Source organism: Triturus cristatus, chromosome 5_2, assembly GCF_964204655.1.
Source record: "Triturus cristatus chromosome 5_2, aTriCri1.1, whole genome shotgun sequence".
NCBI lineage: Eukaryota > Metazoa > Chordata > Amphibia > Caudata > Salamandridae > Triturus > Triturus cristatus.
This window is the reverse complement of record NC_140588.1, coordinates 338,157,827-338,174,888: the sequence shown is the minus strand read 5'-3', so window position 1 is coordinate 338,174,888 and position 17,062 is coordinate 338,157,827. Positions and strand designations below refer to the sequence as shown.

Below are 17,062 nucleotides of genomic sequence, written 5' to 3'. Positions count from 1 at the left end.
TTCACATGCATTGGAAAAGTCAAAGAAAGACTCCTTAAGCAATTATAGCATGATGGGGGAAGGACAGTGTGGGTGATCCAGTGCTTTTTCAACCAGAAACTGTATTTCTGTGCACTCTGTAAGCTCTTCACACAATGTTTGCCCAAGTGTGCACATATGGAAGAGACCAGAAACAAAGAGTGCTTGCATGTGTATACATAGCAGTAACATCTGTTTGAGACCTGCCAGCCATAGAGTGGCCTTCCCTCAAACATTTTGCCTTCACCATCCTGCTTCTGAACCCATGTTTGTGCTAAAAGTGCTTGGGCTGTCTCCTTTAAACATGATGAAATTGGCTTACACCCAATTGGCACCTTTATTTCCTTGCAAGTCCCTAGTAAAGTGGCACTAAATTTACCAAGGACATGTACATTAAATGTTAATAGTGATCCTGCAGCCCTTTTTGGGCCACCCACTTAAGTAGCCTTTCAAAACATGTCTCAGGCCTCCCATTGCAGCCTGTGTGTGTTGTTTTAAACTGCCATTTCGGCCTGGCAAACTAAAGCTTTTCCAGGCCACAATCTTCCTTTCTGATACATATAAGTCATCCCTAGGGTAGGCCCTAAACAGCCCACAAGACAGGGTGCATTGTATTTAAAAAGGTGGACATGAACTTTTAAGTTTTACATTCCGGGACAGTGAAAAAAAACATGTATTTTTTTATTATTTCAAGGCCTACCTCTCCTATAGAATAACATTGGTTTAACTTATTACATTCAATAAGTGATAACATTCAATTGGGAGCAGGTAGCAATCTCAAGTTTGGTGTCTAAAGAATTGTAATTTAAAACATAATTAATGGTAAAGTCAGATTTAAGTCACTATTCAGAAATTTCCACTTTTAGAAAGTTGTCATTTTCTGGTACCAACCATTTGGTGCCAGAAGCCTGTAGCTGGCAGTTAATGTCAGATTCTCTTTGGAGTGACCCAGCCTTCATGGGAGCAGAATGGTGCCTATTCCCAATGCCTTCTCCAGAGGCCCCCTAATCTGCAAAACTGAATTTGGAGACTTAAGAGTGCTCTGGGGGGGAAGGGGGTAGGGAGAAATAAGAAGAGACTGCTTGTCTTATTTTCCTGGGTGCTCCTCTTCTACTCGTCTTTGTTCTCTCTTTTCATTAAATGAAGAGGATTTAGTACTGAAGAGTAACTGTATATAAAACATCAACATTTACCACACTCCTATCATTCTCCACTGACAATACTTAGACTTCCAAATATATATAAATATATATCTATATCTATATATATATTCACTGAAAAAACCATAGGTTTCAGGGCTGTTATAGTTAGCTGGACATTTCACTCGTACAAAACCATTGAAATTCCTCCGTTATAGTTAGTTCTGCTAACTATAACTCGCGCAACCGCAATCCACTGCTGATGATGTCACATATTACATCACTCATGACGTGGGCAGTGACATCACTCATGACCTCACTGATGACATCTCCAATGACATCACTGATGACATCACTGATGACATCATCCAGTGAATGTGGTTTGGTTCGTTATTTAAATATGTATTATATATATAGCAATCTGCATTGAAGAATGAGTGGATGTATAAATATAAATATCTGGAAAGAGGATTTAGTAGCAGTGTGATTGACTGTTTACTTGACTAATTTATAGTGTCTCACTAAATATATTGGATAGTGACTAAACTGTGTGAATATCTGTATCACTTTGTCAGTTGTTGTGTAAACTGGTGCACTAGTTGGTTACTAGATCTGAAAGTCTATATTAGTTATTGATTAGTTAACTGAGTGTTTGTATGGGAGAGTGAATGTGTGTGTGGCTCGGTGGGGGGTGTGTGACTGCCCAAAGATGTGTGAATAGTTGATTCAGTAGGCATATGAGGTTAAGACTACATGTTATAACAGTTGTTTGGGTGAGTGAATATATCTTTATCGGTGTGGTGATGAGCAAATATATCTCTCAATGGTACATGTCCAACAAACTAGAAAAATAAAAAACAGTGTATGTGACAGTTGCTGTATATAAATAAGTATACATAAGACTCAGTGATTGTATGAGTGACTGTATGGATACCTGTATACTTGTAATAGTGATTTTATAACACACTAAGTATGAGTTACTATCTATATGAATAAATGAAGTGGTGTTTGTATAAGTGTGTAGCTGAGTAAATGTAAGTATGATCCATTGTTTGCATAAGTGAGTAGGATGACTGCATAAGTCAATAGGATGTGTGCTGGTGTGTAATGTCGATATAGATGTATAAGTATATTTGATAGTGTTCTATTGATCATTGACAGCATGTATGAGTGAATCTATGGGTAAGTGATTAGATGTGCGTGTAGATCTAGGAATCACTGAGTGGGTTTTTAGAAACTTGTATTGGTGTGTCAATGGATTCAAATATGGTACTCTGTATTTTACAGTGAGTGAGGAAAGGTTATACTACTGTATGATGAGGTGTATCTGATTGTCACATGGGTGATGTCATCAGTGATGTCATTTGAGATGTCATTAGTGATGTCATCAGTGATGTCACTGACCATGTCATGAATGATGTAATATGTGACATCATCAGCAGTGGATTGCGGGCGCGCGAGTTATAGTTAGCAGAACTAACTATAACAGAGAAATTTCAATGTTTTTGTACGAGTGAAATGTCCAGCTAACTATAACAGCCCTGGAACCTATGGTTTTTTCAGTGAGTTTCTAAGGTTTTTTAAATGCTAATTCCTAACGATAACATGTCTGAAACCTATGGTTTTTTCAGTGAATTTTGAAGGTTTTTTAAATGATAATTTTTAAATGTAATAATAGTTATATGTATTTTTTTATACTGATTTTCTACAGTTTGTTTATTTTTACATATTTTATTTTTTAAATTGCATTATATATTTTTAATATAAATGGGAAAAAAATGTTTTTTAAAATATTGAAACTGAATTTTTTTTAATGCATTTTTATTTTAATATATTTATATTATTTTCTTAAATTTGTTTCAGTTGGAATTACCAATGTTATCCTATGGAAGGAAATTCAATTTGCAGGTAAAGTATGTTCACGTTACTTTTGTAATCCAGTGCTGGACTCCTAGGTTCAGCACTGGGACCTCTATCTAAAACAGGCAAGTAATTAAATTTTTATCGTTGGCACGATTTTTAGAGAATATTTGTAAGTTTCAAAAATCGACACAGAAACTTTTTCAGCAAAAAGCAGGCAATGATATCCTATGGAAGGAAATTCAAGTTACTTGTAAGTACGGTTAGAATTACTTTTCAGGATCAGTACTGGGCTCAAAGATGCAGCACGGAGGTCTCTCCTGATAACAGGTGAGTAAATCAGAATTCGTAGTTCGGTTGATTTTAGAGGAATATTTGTAAGTTTCAAAAATCGACACAAACTTTTTCAGCAAAAAGCAGGCAATGATATCCTATGGAAGGAAATTCAAGTTAGTGGTAAGTACGGTTAGAACTACTTTTCAGGATCAGTACTGGGCTCAAAGATGCAGCACTGAGGTCTCTCCTGGTAACAGGTGAGTAAATCGGAATTCATAGTTCGGCTGATTTTAGAGGAATATTTGTAAGTTTCAAAACTCCACACTTAGAAGAATTTTCAAGTGAAACCAGTCAATGTTAGCCTATGGAAGGAAATTCAAGTTACTGGTAAGTACGGTTAGAATTACTTTTCAGGATCAGCACTGGGCTCAAAGATGCAGCACTGAGGTCTCTCCTGATAACAGGTGAGTAAATCGGAATTCGTAGTTCGGCTGATTTTACTTTGGTCCAGTATATATAGAGCCACTTTCCTACACCATCCCCTCCCTTCACCACTGTATAAACGCGCCCTGTGTCCGTTTTCAGTTGGGAGATTAAGTCCCCTTCAATCCTGAGGGTCCCTGGGGGCCAACTAGCTCACCAGGTACCTCCAGTAAGCGCCACAGAGCTGTTGCAGAGAGGTATAAAAAGGGGTGTGGCCTCTGAACACCTCTCTGCAACGCAGCTCCCTGGCGCATATTGGAGGTACCTGGTGGGCTTGTTGGCCCCCAGGGTCCCTCAAGATTGAAGAGGAATTAATTCCTCAACTTAAAAACACACCACAGGGCGCGTTTGCACAATGGTGAAGGAAGGAGGCGGGGCCTGAGGTGACATGTCTGCAAACACGCCCTGTGGTGCGTTTTAAGTTGGAAAATTAATTCCTCCTCAATCCCGAGGGTCCCTATGGGCCAACTAGCCCACCAGGTACCTCCAGTATGCGCCAGAGAGCTGCGTTGCAGAGAGATGTTCAGAGGCCACGCCCCTTTTTACAACACTCTGCAACGCAGCTCCATGGCGCTTACTGGAGGTACTTGGTGGGCTAGTTGGCCCCCAGGGACCCTCAGGATTGAAGAGGTATTAATTCCTCAACTTAAAACGAGCCACAGGGCGTGTTTGCACACATGTCACCTCAGGCCCTGCCCCCTCCCTTCACCACTGTGCAAACGCGCCCCATGGCGCATTTCAAGTTGGGGGATAAACTCCCCTTGAATACTGAGGGTACTGCAGAGAGGTGTAAAAAGGGGCGTGGCCTCAGAACACCTCTCTGTAATGCAGCCCCCTGGCGCATACTGGAGGTTCCTGGTGGGCTAGTTTGCGCCCAGGGATCCCCAGTATTCTAAGGGAATTCATTCTCCATCTGCAAACGCGCCAGGGGGCAAGTTTTCAGAGTGCTGCAAGAAGGGGGCGTGGCCTCTGGCGCGATGCCGTTCTTTTCTTATTTTTTCTTTTTTTTTAAGAAGGGGGCTGTGTAGCCCCCCTTCTTTTTCTCATTTTTTGGCCCTGGGGACCCCATCCCCCAGGGCCTGCCCCCAATCATATTTTTAATGGAAAATTTGGGAAGGGGGCCGAGTGAGCCCCCTTCCGATGCCATAATCGGCCCTGGGGACTCCTTCCCCCAGGGCATGGCCCTTTTTAAAAAAAAAAATCATATTGGAGGGGGGCTGCCTTGCCCCCCTCCTTAGGGGGCAAGGCAGCCCCCATCCCCCGGGGCCGGCCTTTTTTTATTTTATTTATTTATTTATTTTTATATTTTGGGGAGGATGGCGCGTGGCCCCCCTCCGGGCCACTTGTAGCCCCGGGGACCCCATCCCCCGGGGCTGGACCTCTCCGTTGGGGACCGTGGGGGATCCCCAATCGTCCCACGGTTCCGCCGGCTCCCTGCCTCCTGCGGGAGCCGGCATTGCTTTTCCACACTGGGAGCTGCTAAGATGCAGCTCCCCCTGTGGAAAAGCAATTTGCTTTGCTATTTGGAAGAGAGAGCAGGTTTCCTGCTCTCCCTTCCAAATAGCAAAGCAGTTTGCTAAGACAGGGCGGGCACCCTACCATAGCATACTACAGTGTCCCAGGGGTGGGCACCCCAGGACACTGCAGGAGTCGGCCCTGGGGGGTGGCGGTCCCTAGGGCCATGACAAGGCTCCAGCAGGGGGGCCGCGCGGCCCCCCTCCCACCATCTACAAAGCCCCGGGGGTGGTGGTCCCCAGGGCTGGGGGGTCCATCATGGACCCCCCAATTTAAATATTTAGAGCCCCGGGTAGGTGGCGGCCCCCGAGGCGTGTGGGGGGCTTGAGCCCCCCACACAGGGTATGTTTTAAAAAAAAATAAAGCCCCGTGTGTTGGCGGTCCCTGGGCTGTGGGGGGGCAGTGTGCCCCCCGCAATCAAAACTTAAGTCGAGCCCCGGGGGGTGGCGGTCCCCGGGGCTAGGGGGGGCCTTAGAGGCCCGCCATCATTACATTTATAAGCCCCGGTGATGGCGGTCCCCGGGGCTGCGGGGGGCCGTGTGCCCCCTGCAACTATTAATGCTTTGCCCCGGGGGTGGCGGTCCCCAGGGCAGTGTGGGGGAGATTGGGCTCCCTCCACACTTTTTTGATCATGCCCCCGAGACTTACCATTTCGGCCGAAATTTGCGCTGGGTGCGCGAATCTCGCCGATTTTTTTTTTTAAATGCTTTATTTGGCCCTGGGGGTCCTTGTGGGACCCCCTGAGCAGGCCTAGGGGGTCAGGGTGTTTCTACCCTGCCCCCTTTTTGCGTTTTGCGAGTTTGTTTTTCTGCTTTCTTGTGCCTCGGTTCTATCGAGGCACAAGATGGCTGCCAGCACTTCCTGATTTGGAGTGTTGACAACCAATTAGCATACAGCTCGTGCTCAGCAGGGTGCGCTTAGGGTGCGCGGATCCACCGCGGCCATATATATGTGATTTCAAATTTGATTTTCTCAGGAACTACTGAACGGATTTACACCATTTAACCAAAAGGCACGACTATGGAACCAAGGTCTACCTTTCTGCCAAATTTGGTGTCATTCCGTTCAGCAGTTCGGGCTGTAGCTGCAATTAAAGGTCCCTATGGAAAATTGCATGGGGAAAACACGTTTTGGGACCCCCCTTTTTTCTCGGCCCCCGCTTGACGAATCACCCCGAGACTTTTAGGATAGGAGCAGACCGGAGCCCCCCACCAGTTTTGAATATTTCGCGAACATTCGTCAACCGGCGCCAAAGTTATTCCAAATAGAATGTTGCGGATTTCCCATGGATAATAGGTCCTAACTATAACTACCTACTGGCGACCGCCAGTAGATAATAGCTAAATCTCTCTCTAGATATATATATATATATGTTTCTCCACAGTTTCTATCCCTTGCTTGGAGCGCACTCAGATGTCAAGCAGGACTCCATTATTTGTTGTAGAGTCCTTTATTTTAGCAAACCGGCATTCCTTGCAAACCTTTTCAAAAAGCCCTACGCGTTTCAGTGCTCCTGCACCTTGTTCACGGGCTGGTATGCTATTTCCTGGCAGGTTCACCAGGGCGCCAAGTCAGTTCCTTTAAATATCAGTTGCCCGCCCCCTCGTGGGCTTGCTTCGGTGCAAACAATTGAAAGGCATTCTGGAACTTGAAGTGTTTCTTCGTGTACTTCCGCCCTATAGTGATTGCTGTCAACAATAGTTCGTTTCTACCATCATTTATTACCCTCCAGTGGGTCGTTTGTGAGGAATCCAGTTTAATTCACGCTGTTCGGCTTGACACTCTGCTCTTCGCTAAGACTCCGGTGCCTCGCAGCAGCCCATAACTCTTGGATGGCGGTGCAATCTCCACGACCGAGGACTGGCCGTAATATGTTTCTCCACAGTTTCTATCCCTTGCTTGGAGCGCACTCAGATGTCAAGCAGGACTCCATTATTTGTTGTAGAGTCCTTTATTTTAGCAAACCGGCATTCCTTGCAAACCTTTTCAAAAAGCCCTACGCGTTTCAGTGCTCCTGCACCTTGTTCACGGGCTGGTATGCTATTTCCTGGCAGGTTCACCAGGGCGCCAAGTCAGTTCCTTTAAATATCAGTTGCCCGCCCCCTCGTGGGCTTGCTTCGGTGCAAACAATTGAAAGGCATTCTGGAACTTGAAGTGTTTCTTCGTGTACTTCCGCCCTATAGTGATTGCTGTCAACAATAGTTCGTTTCTACCATCATTTATTACCCTCCAGTGGGTCGTTTGTGAGGAATCCAGTTTAATTCACGCTGTTCGGCTTGACACTCTGCTCTTCGCTAAGACTCCGGTGCCTCGCAGCAGCCCATAACTCTTGGATGGCGGTGCAATCTCCACGACCGAGGACTGGCCGTAATATGTTTCTCCACAGTTTCTATCCCTTGCTTGGAGCGCACTCAGATGTCAAGCAGGACTCCATTATTTGTTGTAGAGTCCTTTATTTTAGCAAACCGGCATTCCTTGCAAACCTTTTCAAAAAGCCCTACGCGTTTCAGTGCTCCTGCACCTTGTTCACGGGCTGGTATGCTATTTCCTGGCAGGTTCACCAGGGCGCCAAGTCAGTTCCTTTAAATATCAGTTGCCCGCCCCCTCGTGGGCTTGCTTCGGTGCAAACAATTGAAAGGCATTCTGGAACTTGAAGTGTTTCTTCGTGTACTTCCGCCCTATAGTGATTGCTGTCAACAATAGTTCGTTTCTACCATCATTTATTACCCTCCAGTGGGTCGTTTGTGAGGAATCCAGTTTAATTCACGCTGTTCGGCTTGACACTCTGCTCTTCGCTAAGACTCCGGTGCCTCGCAGCAGCCCATAACTCTTGGATGGCGGTGCAATCTCCACGACCGAGGACTGGCCGTAATATGTTTCTCCACAGTTTCTATCCCTTGCTTGGAGCGCACTCAGATGTCAAGCAGGACTCCATTATTTGTTGTAGAGTCCTTTATTTTAGCAAACCGGCATTCCTTGCAAACCTTTTCAAAAAGCCCTACGCGTTTCAGTGCTCCTGCACCTTGTTCACGGGCTGGTATGCTATTTCCTGGCAGGTTCACCAGGGCGCCAAGTCAGTTCCTTTAAATATCAGTTGCCCGCCCCCTCGTGGGCTTGCTTCGGTGCAAACAATTGAAAGGCATTCTGGAACTTGAAGTGTTTCTTCGTGTACTTCCGCCCTATAGTGATTGCTGTCAACAATAGTTCGTTTCTACCATCATTTATTACCCTCCAGTGGGTCGTTTGTGAGGAATCCAGTTTAATTCACGCTGTTCGGCTTGACACTCTGCTCTTCGCTAAGACTCCGGTGCCTCGCAGCAGCCCATAACTCTTGGATGGCGGTGCAATCTCCACGACCGAGGACTGGCCGTAATATGTTTCTCCACAGTTTCTATCCCTTGCTTGGAGCGCACTCAGATGTCAAGCAGGACTCCATTATTTGTTGTAGAGTCCTTTATTTTAGCAAACCGGCATTCCTTGCAAACCTTTTCAAAAAGCCCTACGCGTTTCAGTGCTCCTGCACCTTGTTCACGGGCTGGTATGCTATTTCCTGGCAGGTTCACCAGGGCGCCAAGTCAGTTCCTTTAAATATCAGTTGCCCGCCCCCTCGTATATATGTATATATGAAAGTAAGCTCCTGCTTCACCGTCGTGCGGAAAAATAGGCACGGACCACAGCTCGTAGATGCAAAATAAAGTGCTTTTATTCGGAGCAGATAGAATCCATCAGCATTCTATTCCTGAATGGGTCAGTACCTAGCCTGACGCGTTTCGACCGCGTTTCCACGGTCTTGATCACATGACACTTGGGCGGGACCCATACATTTAAATAGTCTAACAAATCACACCATTAAAAAGTGAACACACCCGTCAGGCTATAGAGCTGGATGACAGACTTAAACATGTAAATGATATGAAATTAAAATTGATGAGTACAATAACTACTATGTGGACAGAAGGGAATAAACATATGTAAGACATATTACAAACACCGAAATTATTTAAAAAGTCATACGTGGAATTGAAGATAAGTATCCTTAATCTGGAGGAGGAGCCTAGCACGCAACCAAGATGGCCGCGTAGGCTTACGGCTCTCGAGGGCCTCCGCAACCTCCTACGTCTATCCTGACTTAATCCTGATTTACTTGACGGGCTTTTGCTGATGAACTTGCGCTGAGGTGCCACCCGTTTTCCAGGTTCGGATCTGACGCCGGGAACCGGAATGGTTGCGCTCCGAGGTTTGCGGCCTGCTCTTGCCTTGGTCCCGATCTCGAGTTGGTGAGGTACCCGGGTACGAAGTGAACAACAGCGGCATACTGGGCTCGACCTGCCACGTACCCCGCACTTTCACTTTCGTTTTCAAGCTTGCTTTCTGATATCGGCTGAGAGACTTTGATGCTTCCGAGGAGCGCGGATGGCGGAGTGCCTGGCCTGACTCTCGGACTATCCTTGGGCTTCCTGTCTGTACAGGCTGTGTTCAATTGAACTAGCTACCTGGTTTTGGTTCCTGGTGCTGGTGGGTGCCAACTTTGGTGGCTTCCGGACGATGGCGGCTAGACTAGACGGAGACAAATCGAAACCCAAGTCAACTCGGAGGGGAGCCTATGCCAATAACATGGATCGTTATGCGCAGACAAAGGGATCCCCTAGTGGCTCGCATAAATCGCCTGAGAGGTCCAAAGAGGTCTCGGGCCCTTCGTCAGAATTGACCTTGCTGGACGTTATGGGCGCCATTGAGGAGATGAAGGCTGCTGTGGGTCAGCAGTTTGATACCCTGGCTCATAAATTGGGCGCGGTCCTGATCGATGTGAACTTGGTCAGGGCGGACTTGTCCATAACCAACGAGCGGGTCGACTCTTTGGCTCAAGCTGCGTCGAGCCTAACTGTGGACGTGGCTGCCCTGCAGACGGAGGTCCGTAGGTTGCGGCTAGCCAGTGACCAGACGGACCGTCGACTTGAGGACTCCGAGGGCAGGGCTAGACGCAACAATGTTCGCATCATCGGAGTGCCGGAAAGATCGGAGGACTCTGCTACCGACCTTTTTGTGGAGGATCTGGTGCTCAATCGCCTCGCGCCCAAGGGACTGAGCAAGTTCTTCGCGGTGGAGCGGGCCCACAGGATTCCGGGTGGTGCGCCCAAAGTGGGTGCTCCCCCGCGGCCTATAATCGCCCGGCTCTTTAACTTTCGGGATAGGGATGCTATCCTTCAGGCGTCGAGGGTGGCCGGGCCGCTGAAGTTTGAGAACTCTAATGTCAGTTTCTACCCGGACTTCACGCAAGCGGTCCAAAAACAACGGCTGGGATTTTTGAGCGTCAAACGGCGCTTGAGGGACATGGAGCTGAAATATGCGATGTTATTCCCGGCCAGGCTGCGGGTTGAGTTCCGGGGTCGCTCACACTTCTTCGACCGGCCGGAGGCGGTGGGAGACTGGTTGGATGCCCTGCCTCGGGGACAGGCTCGGGACGGTCAGATGGCGGAGAGCGGAGAGGGTTTGGTGCAGCAGGACTAGAACTTGGTTCCTGGGGATGGACTGGACTGGTGACGTCTGGTACCTTGGCTCAACTGGACTCTAGTTTGGGATACTATGCCCTTCAAACGCTTGGAGGTTGTGGGGAGCTTATTGGGGCCTTTTCCTCCTTTTGGGGTTCTTTTTGTGGTATATGTTAGGGCGACAGGCACACTGCGAGTTGGGGGGGCGGTTTGGGCTCATGCAGGGGTGCAGGGAGGGGGGAGTTGTAGCTGGGGGATTGTGGGGGAGGGGGGTGTTGGGGATTGTTTGTTTCTTTCGCAAGGCAATGTGAAGTTCTCTGCTGATTTGTCCGGGTTGTGCTTTCCGGGATGTGGGTATCATGCACGGGAGTGGGGTGGGGGGTAGGGGATTGAAAATCCTTTCGTGGAATGTGAATGGATTGGGGGACAGGATTAAGCGCGGGGTGGTGTTGCAGTTTCTGAAACGGATTTCGCCCGACATTGTTTTCCTGCAAGAGACACATTTAATTGGGAACTCCTTCCATGCCCTAAATAGGAGGGGCTATCGCCTTGCTGCTCACTCTGGTTTCACTTCTGGCTCAAGGGGAGTGGGTATTTTGGTTCGTACCTCTCTCCCATTGGAGGTGGATGAGGTGCTTCACGATGATAGAGGGCGCTATGTGGTACTGGTGGGGAGATAGGAGGGTAGGATTGTTTCGCTCGTTGCTGTTTATGTGCCTCCGGGGCTACAGACGGCCACGTTTGCTGATTTGGGGCGTCTGGTCCTGGGACTCCCTGGGGGGGTTCTGGTGTTGGGGGGTGATTTTAACGCTGTTGTATCCGGGTTGGAGGACCGTCGCCCCCCCCCAGGGATCGCCCTAGGGCTCAGGCCTGGTTGGGTGGCTTTCTGGACACTTTGGGACTTGTAGATTGCTGGCGATTGATGTACCCGGGACAAGCGCAATACACCTTTCACTCGGGGGCCCATGGGAGTCTCTCGAGCCTTGATTACATGCTTATGCCGGCGATCCAAGCTGGGATGATTGGGGAAGTACGTCATTTGGCCCGTGGTATCTCTGACCATTCCCCTGTATGGTTGCAACTGAAGGTTGTCCCCGGGGCGGAGGGGAGAGTAGTGCCCATTAACCCCTGGTATTTGCGCAACCCTAAGATCCGCGCGGAACTGGTCAAGTCCACCGATCACTACTTCAATGATAATGTGGGGTCGGTGTCGTCGGCTGTCTCCCTATGGGAGGGTTACAAAGTTGTGATCAGGGGGCAGGCCTTGTCACTTATCTCCCATGCTAAGAGGTGCGGGAGAGCAGAGGTGGTTCGCCTGGAAACTGAAATAGCTGAAATGGAGGAGGACTTGGAGCGGGGTGTTACTGACGAGAAACTGCACGTTCTCAGCCTCAAACAATCAGATTATAGAGCGCTAGTCACGGATGCCGCTAAAGAGATGAGTAGAGAGCAGCAAGGACGACTGTATGATGTGGGGGATAAGGCCGGAAAGTTGATTGCTTGGTTGGATAAGAAGGAGAGAGCGAGCAGGGTGGTGCCCGTTGTGGAGAGAATGGATGGAGTGCGTGTGACTGACCCTGTGGAGATTGTTGACTGCTTCGCGGATTATTTCCGCGGGGTATACTCTCCGGCTTCTGTGCGTTCGGAGGAGGATTCTCATCTGTTGCTTCGAGACATTGCATTGCCAACCCTATCGGAGGCTGATGCAATCTTGATGGAGGCGAAGTTATCGTCCGATGAGATCGCCTTGGCCACTCGCTCGATCGCGTCTGGTAAGGCTGTGGGTCCTAATGGTCTTCCCATTGAACTATATAAGTTGCGTCCCGATAAGATAGCGCCGTATCTGCGGGACATGTTTTTCGCGGCACGTGCGGCGGGCTTCCTCCCCCCAGACCAACGTCTCCCCACCATAGTTGTGATACATAAAGAGGGGAAGCCGCGAGATCGCTGCGCCTCTTATAGGCCCATTTCGCTGTTGAATGCAGAACCAAAAATTCTGGCTAAGGGATTGGCTAATCGGCTGGCCCGGGTCGTGGGCGACTTGATTCATCAGGATCAGTCCGGTTTTATACCCCATCGGAATACCGCCCTGAATTTGAGGCGGTTGCACGGCGTGCTTGCTAGAGCGGAGTTCATACGTGAGCCGGCCATCTTGGCATCTTTGGATGCTACTATGGCGTTCGACACTTTGGAGTGGCCGTATATTTGGGCCGTGTTGGCGAAATTCGGGTTCGGCCCTGAGTTTATTGGCTGGGTAAAATTACTATATGCTGACCCACTGGCTCAGGTTGTGGTGAATGGTAGGGTGTCGGCTCCCCTCGCACTGGGGAGAGGTACGCGTCAGGGTTGTCCGTTGTCACCCCTTCTCTTTGCACTTTCCTTAGAGCCTCTCGCCGCCTGGTTGCGTTGGGAGCCGTCGCTGCGGGGCATTAGATGGACGCCGGAGTTTGAGGACCGTGTCTCCCTTTACGCGGATGACATCCTTCTGTATCTTACCTCTCCCCGACAGTCGCTAATTGTATTGGTGGATGTATTGAATTCCTTTGGCTGCAACTCTGGCCTGGTCATCAACTGGGCCAAGTCATGTGTTTACGTCCTCTCGGGTGAGGCCCCCCTTCTGCCGCGGGATTGCCCTATCCAGATTGCTACATTGGGGTTCAAATATTTGGGAATCTTTATCTCTCTGGATCCCGCGGTCCGCTACGAGCGGAACCTTCTCCCTCCCCTCCAGCGATTGAAGGCCAACGTCGCGAGGTGGCGACGACTTCCGCTCTCGCCTCTCGGACGGGCGGCATTGTTTAAAATGATGTTGCTACCTCGCTTCTTGTACGCTTTGCAAAATACTCTAGATGTCGTGCCAGCCCGTTATTTCCGTGAGGTGGAGGGTCTTCAGCGCCAACTGTTTTGGGACGGGCGGCCGCGGATCGCTCTCGCCAAGTTGACGCTCCCTTGGTATGATGGGGGGGTCGCCCTCCCCGATATTAAAAGGTACTATTGGGCGTCTCAATTGGCGGCGGTGAACCACGGGATATACGGTCCCGCCTTGAATCCGGCCTTCGAGATGGATAAATTACTACTCCCGGGCGGGGGCTATAATAGGGCGCTGTATTCGGTGACCCCGGATGCACGCTTGACAGGACCCACGCAGGTTGCGGTACGTGTGTGGCATGCGGCGAGTGCTGCGATGGGGTGGAGGGGTCGCTTGACTCGGGCTACGCCGTTGTATGCCTCCGTGCGGCTGGGTTGTTTGTGGAAAACGAAAGGCTTTGAGAAATGGGATATGATTGGTATATGTAAGGTGGGTGACCTTTGGGCGAAGGGGTCTTTTAAAACGTTTGAAATGCTTAAAACTGAATACAAATTAAATGATAGAGAGTACTTCCGGTAAGCACAAGTCCACCATGCGCTGTGTTCGGTCTTTCCGGACGTCGCTGCTATCCCCGAATATTCCCCGCTGGAGGATAGAGTGTTGGATGGCTATGTGCCCGACAGCACTATTTCTCTGATCTACAAAAAACTTATTAATGATCGCGCGGACTTGCTAACCCGTCTGCGGGAGGCATGGACGGGCGACGGCTTGGAGCTGGACGATGAGGACTGGGTAGCGGCGGTGGCCTCCCCGAAAGAGGTGGCGATCCCGGCCCGCTTACGATTCGTACAGCTGAAGATCCTCCACAGAGTGTATGTCACGGGGCCCGGTTTGCTACGTATGGGTTACTCGATGGATGGAATGTGTAAGCGTGGATGTGGCCTGTCGGGTACCTTTCTTCATATCCTATGGGAATGTTTGGAGGTTGTGCGATTTTGGAACGGTATCCACGCTGTAATCGAGGAGGTCACGCACGTTGCTCTGTTGCCTGAGGCTAGGAGGTGTTTGTTGAATGTCTGGGAACCGAATGACTATAATGTGGCACAGACGCAGTGGGTGACTTTGGGGTACATGGTGGCTAAGCGTAACATTGCACAGCTGTGGGGTTCCCCGAGGCCGCCCACGGTCGCGGTATGGAAGGAGAACATGGACTGGTGTATGTTTAGGGAAAAGACGGTGTATGTGGCGAGAGGCAAGCCTGGGAAATGGACTAAGGTATGGGGTCCATGGAATTTATATCGTGGGCATATCTGCGCCCCGCCTCTGCCGTTAGAGGTCGATATTGCTTTGTCCCCCTAGCCACACATTCTGCGGGATTGTGTGAGGTGTGTTCCATGCTTTGTCTTCCCGCTGCCCCCCGCTTCCACTTCCTGTCAAGAACTGCTTTAGACACTGTCCGTTGTCCCCCGTCCTGGGAAGCGCACGCTGCTATTTCGGACTCTCATTGCCTTGAGTGTGTTTTGTATTTAATAAAAAATGAAACTGTTTTTTTGATTGCTCTCGGCCTATGGCTACGGCCTGTTGCATCTACTTACGGACTGCCGGGACCTCCGCCTCTGGTTCATTTGACTGTGTGGCGTTGCATTGCGGGCCCTCGGGCTCTGTAGTGGCCGGCCTTGGTGGTTGTAGGCCCTTGTATGTATTTTATTGTATAATAAAGGTTTCTTTAAAAAAAAAAAAAAGTATCCTTAATCTAAATAGATGAATACCCTGATGGTTAAATAAATGCCAACAAATGGTGAAATATCAATTTGCAAGCATAATATCAGAAAACCCTTCTGCTAGTACATAAAGGATAACATTTCATAAAACTTGAATAAGAACACATCGTCCTGCATAAGTATTGTACGCTTCCCAAAAGTGTGAAAAAAAGTGCTAGTGCTTACTGAGTGCAAAATGCCAAAAAGTGTGAAATCAAAAACGATCATCATAATCAAAATATGTAAAAATGAAGCCGCTATGAAGACAACCCGCTCGTCCAAAAATTGAAGGCAAGTGCCTTATCACTTTTGAGGCTGTATTGTGGACACAAGTGGCTGTGTGAATTAAATTAAAGTTATTATAGTACGATTGATGTAATGCAAGAAAAGGAAAGCAAGGCGAGTGCCATTACAAAATAGAAGCTGCACTGTCAACACAAATACTGGTGGAGATGCAAATAGTCATATGGATAGATTGGCATAATCCATATGGGACAACAGACAGTAAGTGGAGAGTAACATTGCTGGGTTAAAACCAGTTGGAGTTGGTAAGTAATATCACAGTTTTATAGGAAATTAAAAAGGTCCTCCCCTGTATTTAGCCCATTAGGCATCCTGGTGTCAAGTTGGAGTATAAAATGGGATTCCAGTTGGCGAAGTTGTTTGTCCCTGTTACCACCACGGATTGATTTAGCCACTGAACCTATAACAAAGTATTTCAGATCATTGAGGTTGTTGTTATGTACTATTTTGAGATGTCAGGAAACTGGATATGAGGGGTCGGAATTGACAACTGCTCTCAAGTGTTGAAGAATCCTGTTATAAACTTGAAGCTGCGCGGCAACCAGAAACTGTGCCGAGGCCGCGGTAAGCGCAGCAGCTGTGAGTTAATAATACCGGGATGACATTTGGGGGCCCACTGGAGGATGTTTTAATGCTTCGTTATTGCTCAGACAATAATTAATCACAAAAGCGACTCACTATGAGGAATGACTTTCTCCAAATCCGACTCAATGTCTCAGCATGCAAGCAGGCACTGAGCCTGACCCACTGAGGGTTGCTGCATGTATTCAAATCAAGGAATTGGAGCACCTGTGTGATTATGTTGAGCAGCCCAGGAAGAAGAGACGGTGTCCTCGAAACGAGTAGGCTGAAGAGAATGAAATTTTACCTGAAATGAAATGCCGGTTTGCAAAGGGAATAAAGCCTGTTTGGTGACAGCTGCTGTGAGTGCATCTTTAAGCTTTCGGGTCTTTGGATTAAATAATCACACAACTGCCCTGCCGTGAAAGGTTCCACCATCCCTATATTGGAAGGCGAGGATGCGCGGCAACCAGGAACTGTGCCAAGACCGCGGCAAGCGCAGCAGCTGTGAGTTAATAATACCCGGATGACATTTGGGGGCCCACTGGTGGGAGTTTTAATGCTTTGTTATTGCTCAGACAATAATTAATCACAATAGCGACTCACTATGAGGAATGACTTTCTCCAAATCGGACTCAATGTTCCAGCATGCAAGCAGACACTAAGTATGACCCACTGGGGATTGCTGCATGTATTTAAATCAAGGAATTGGAGCACCTGTGTGATTATGTTGAGCAGCCCAGGAAGAAGAGGCGGTGTCCTCGAAACACGTAGGCTGAAGAAAATGAAATTTTACCTGAAATGAAATGCCGGTTTTCAAAGTGAATAAAGCCTGTTTGGTGACAGCTG

General features: G+C 48.4%; 1 protein-coding gene across 3 annotated transcripts in view; it reads right to left on the bottom strand.

Moving 5' to 3' along the window:
• The window catches only part of LOC146822954 (serpin B10-like), a 454,260-nt gene that overhangs the window by 236,596 nt on the left and 200,602 nt on the right, over positions 1–17,062 (bottom strand). The window lies entirely within an intron of this gene.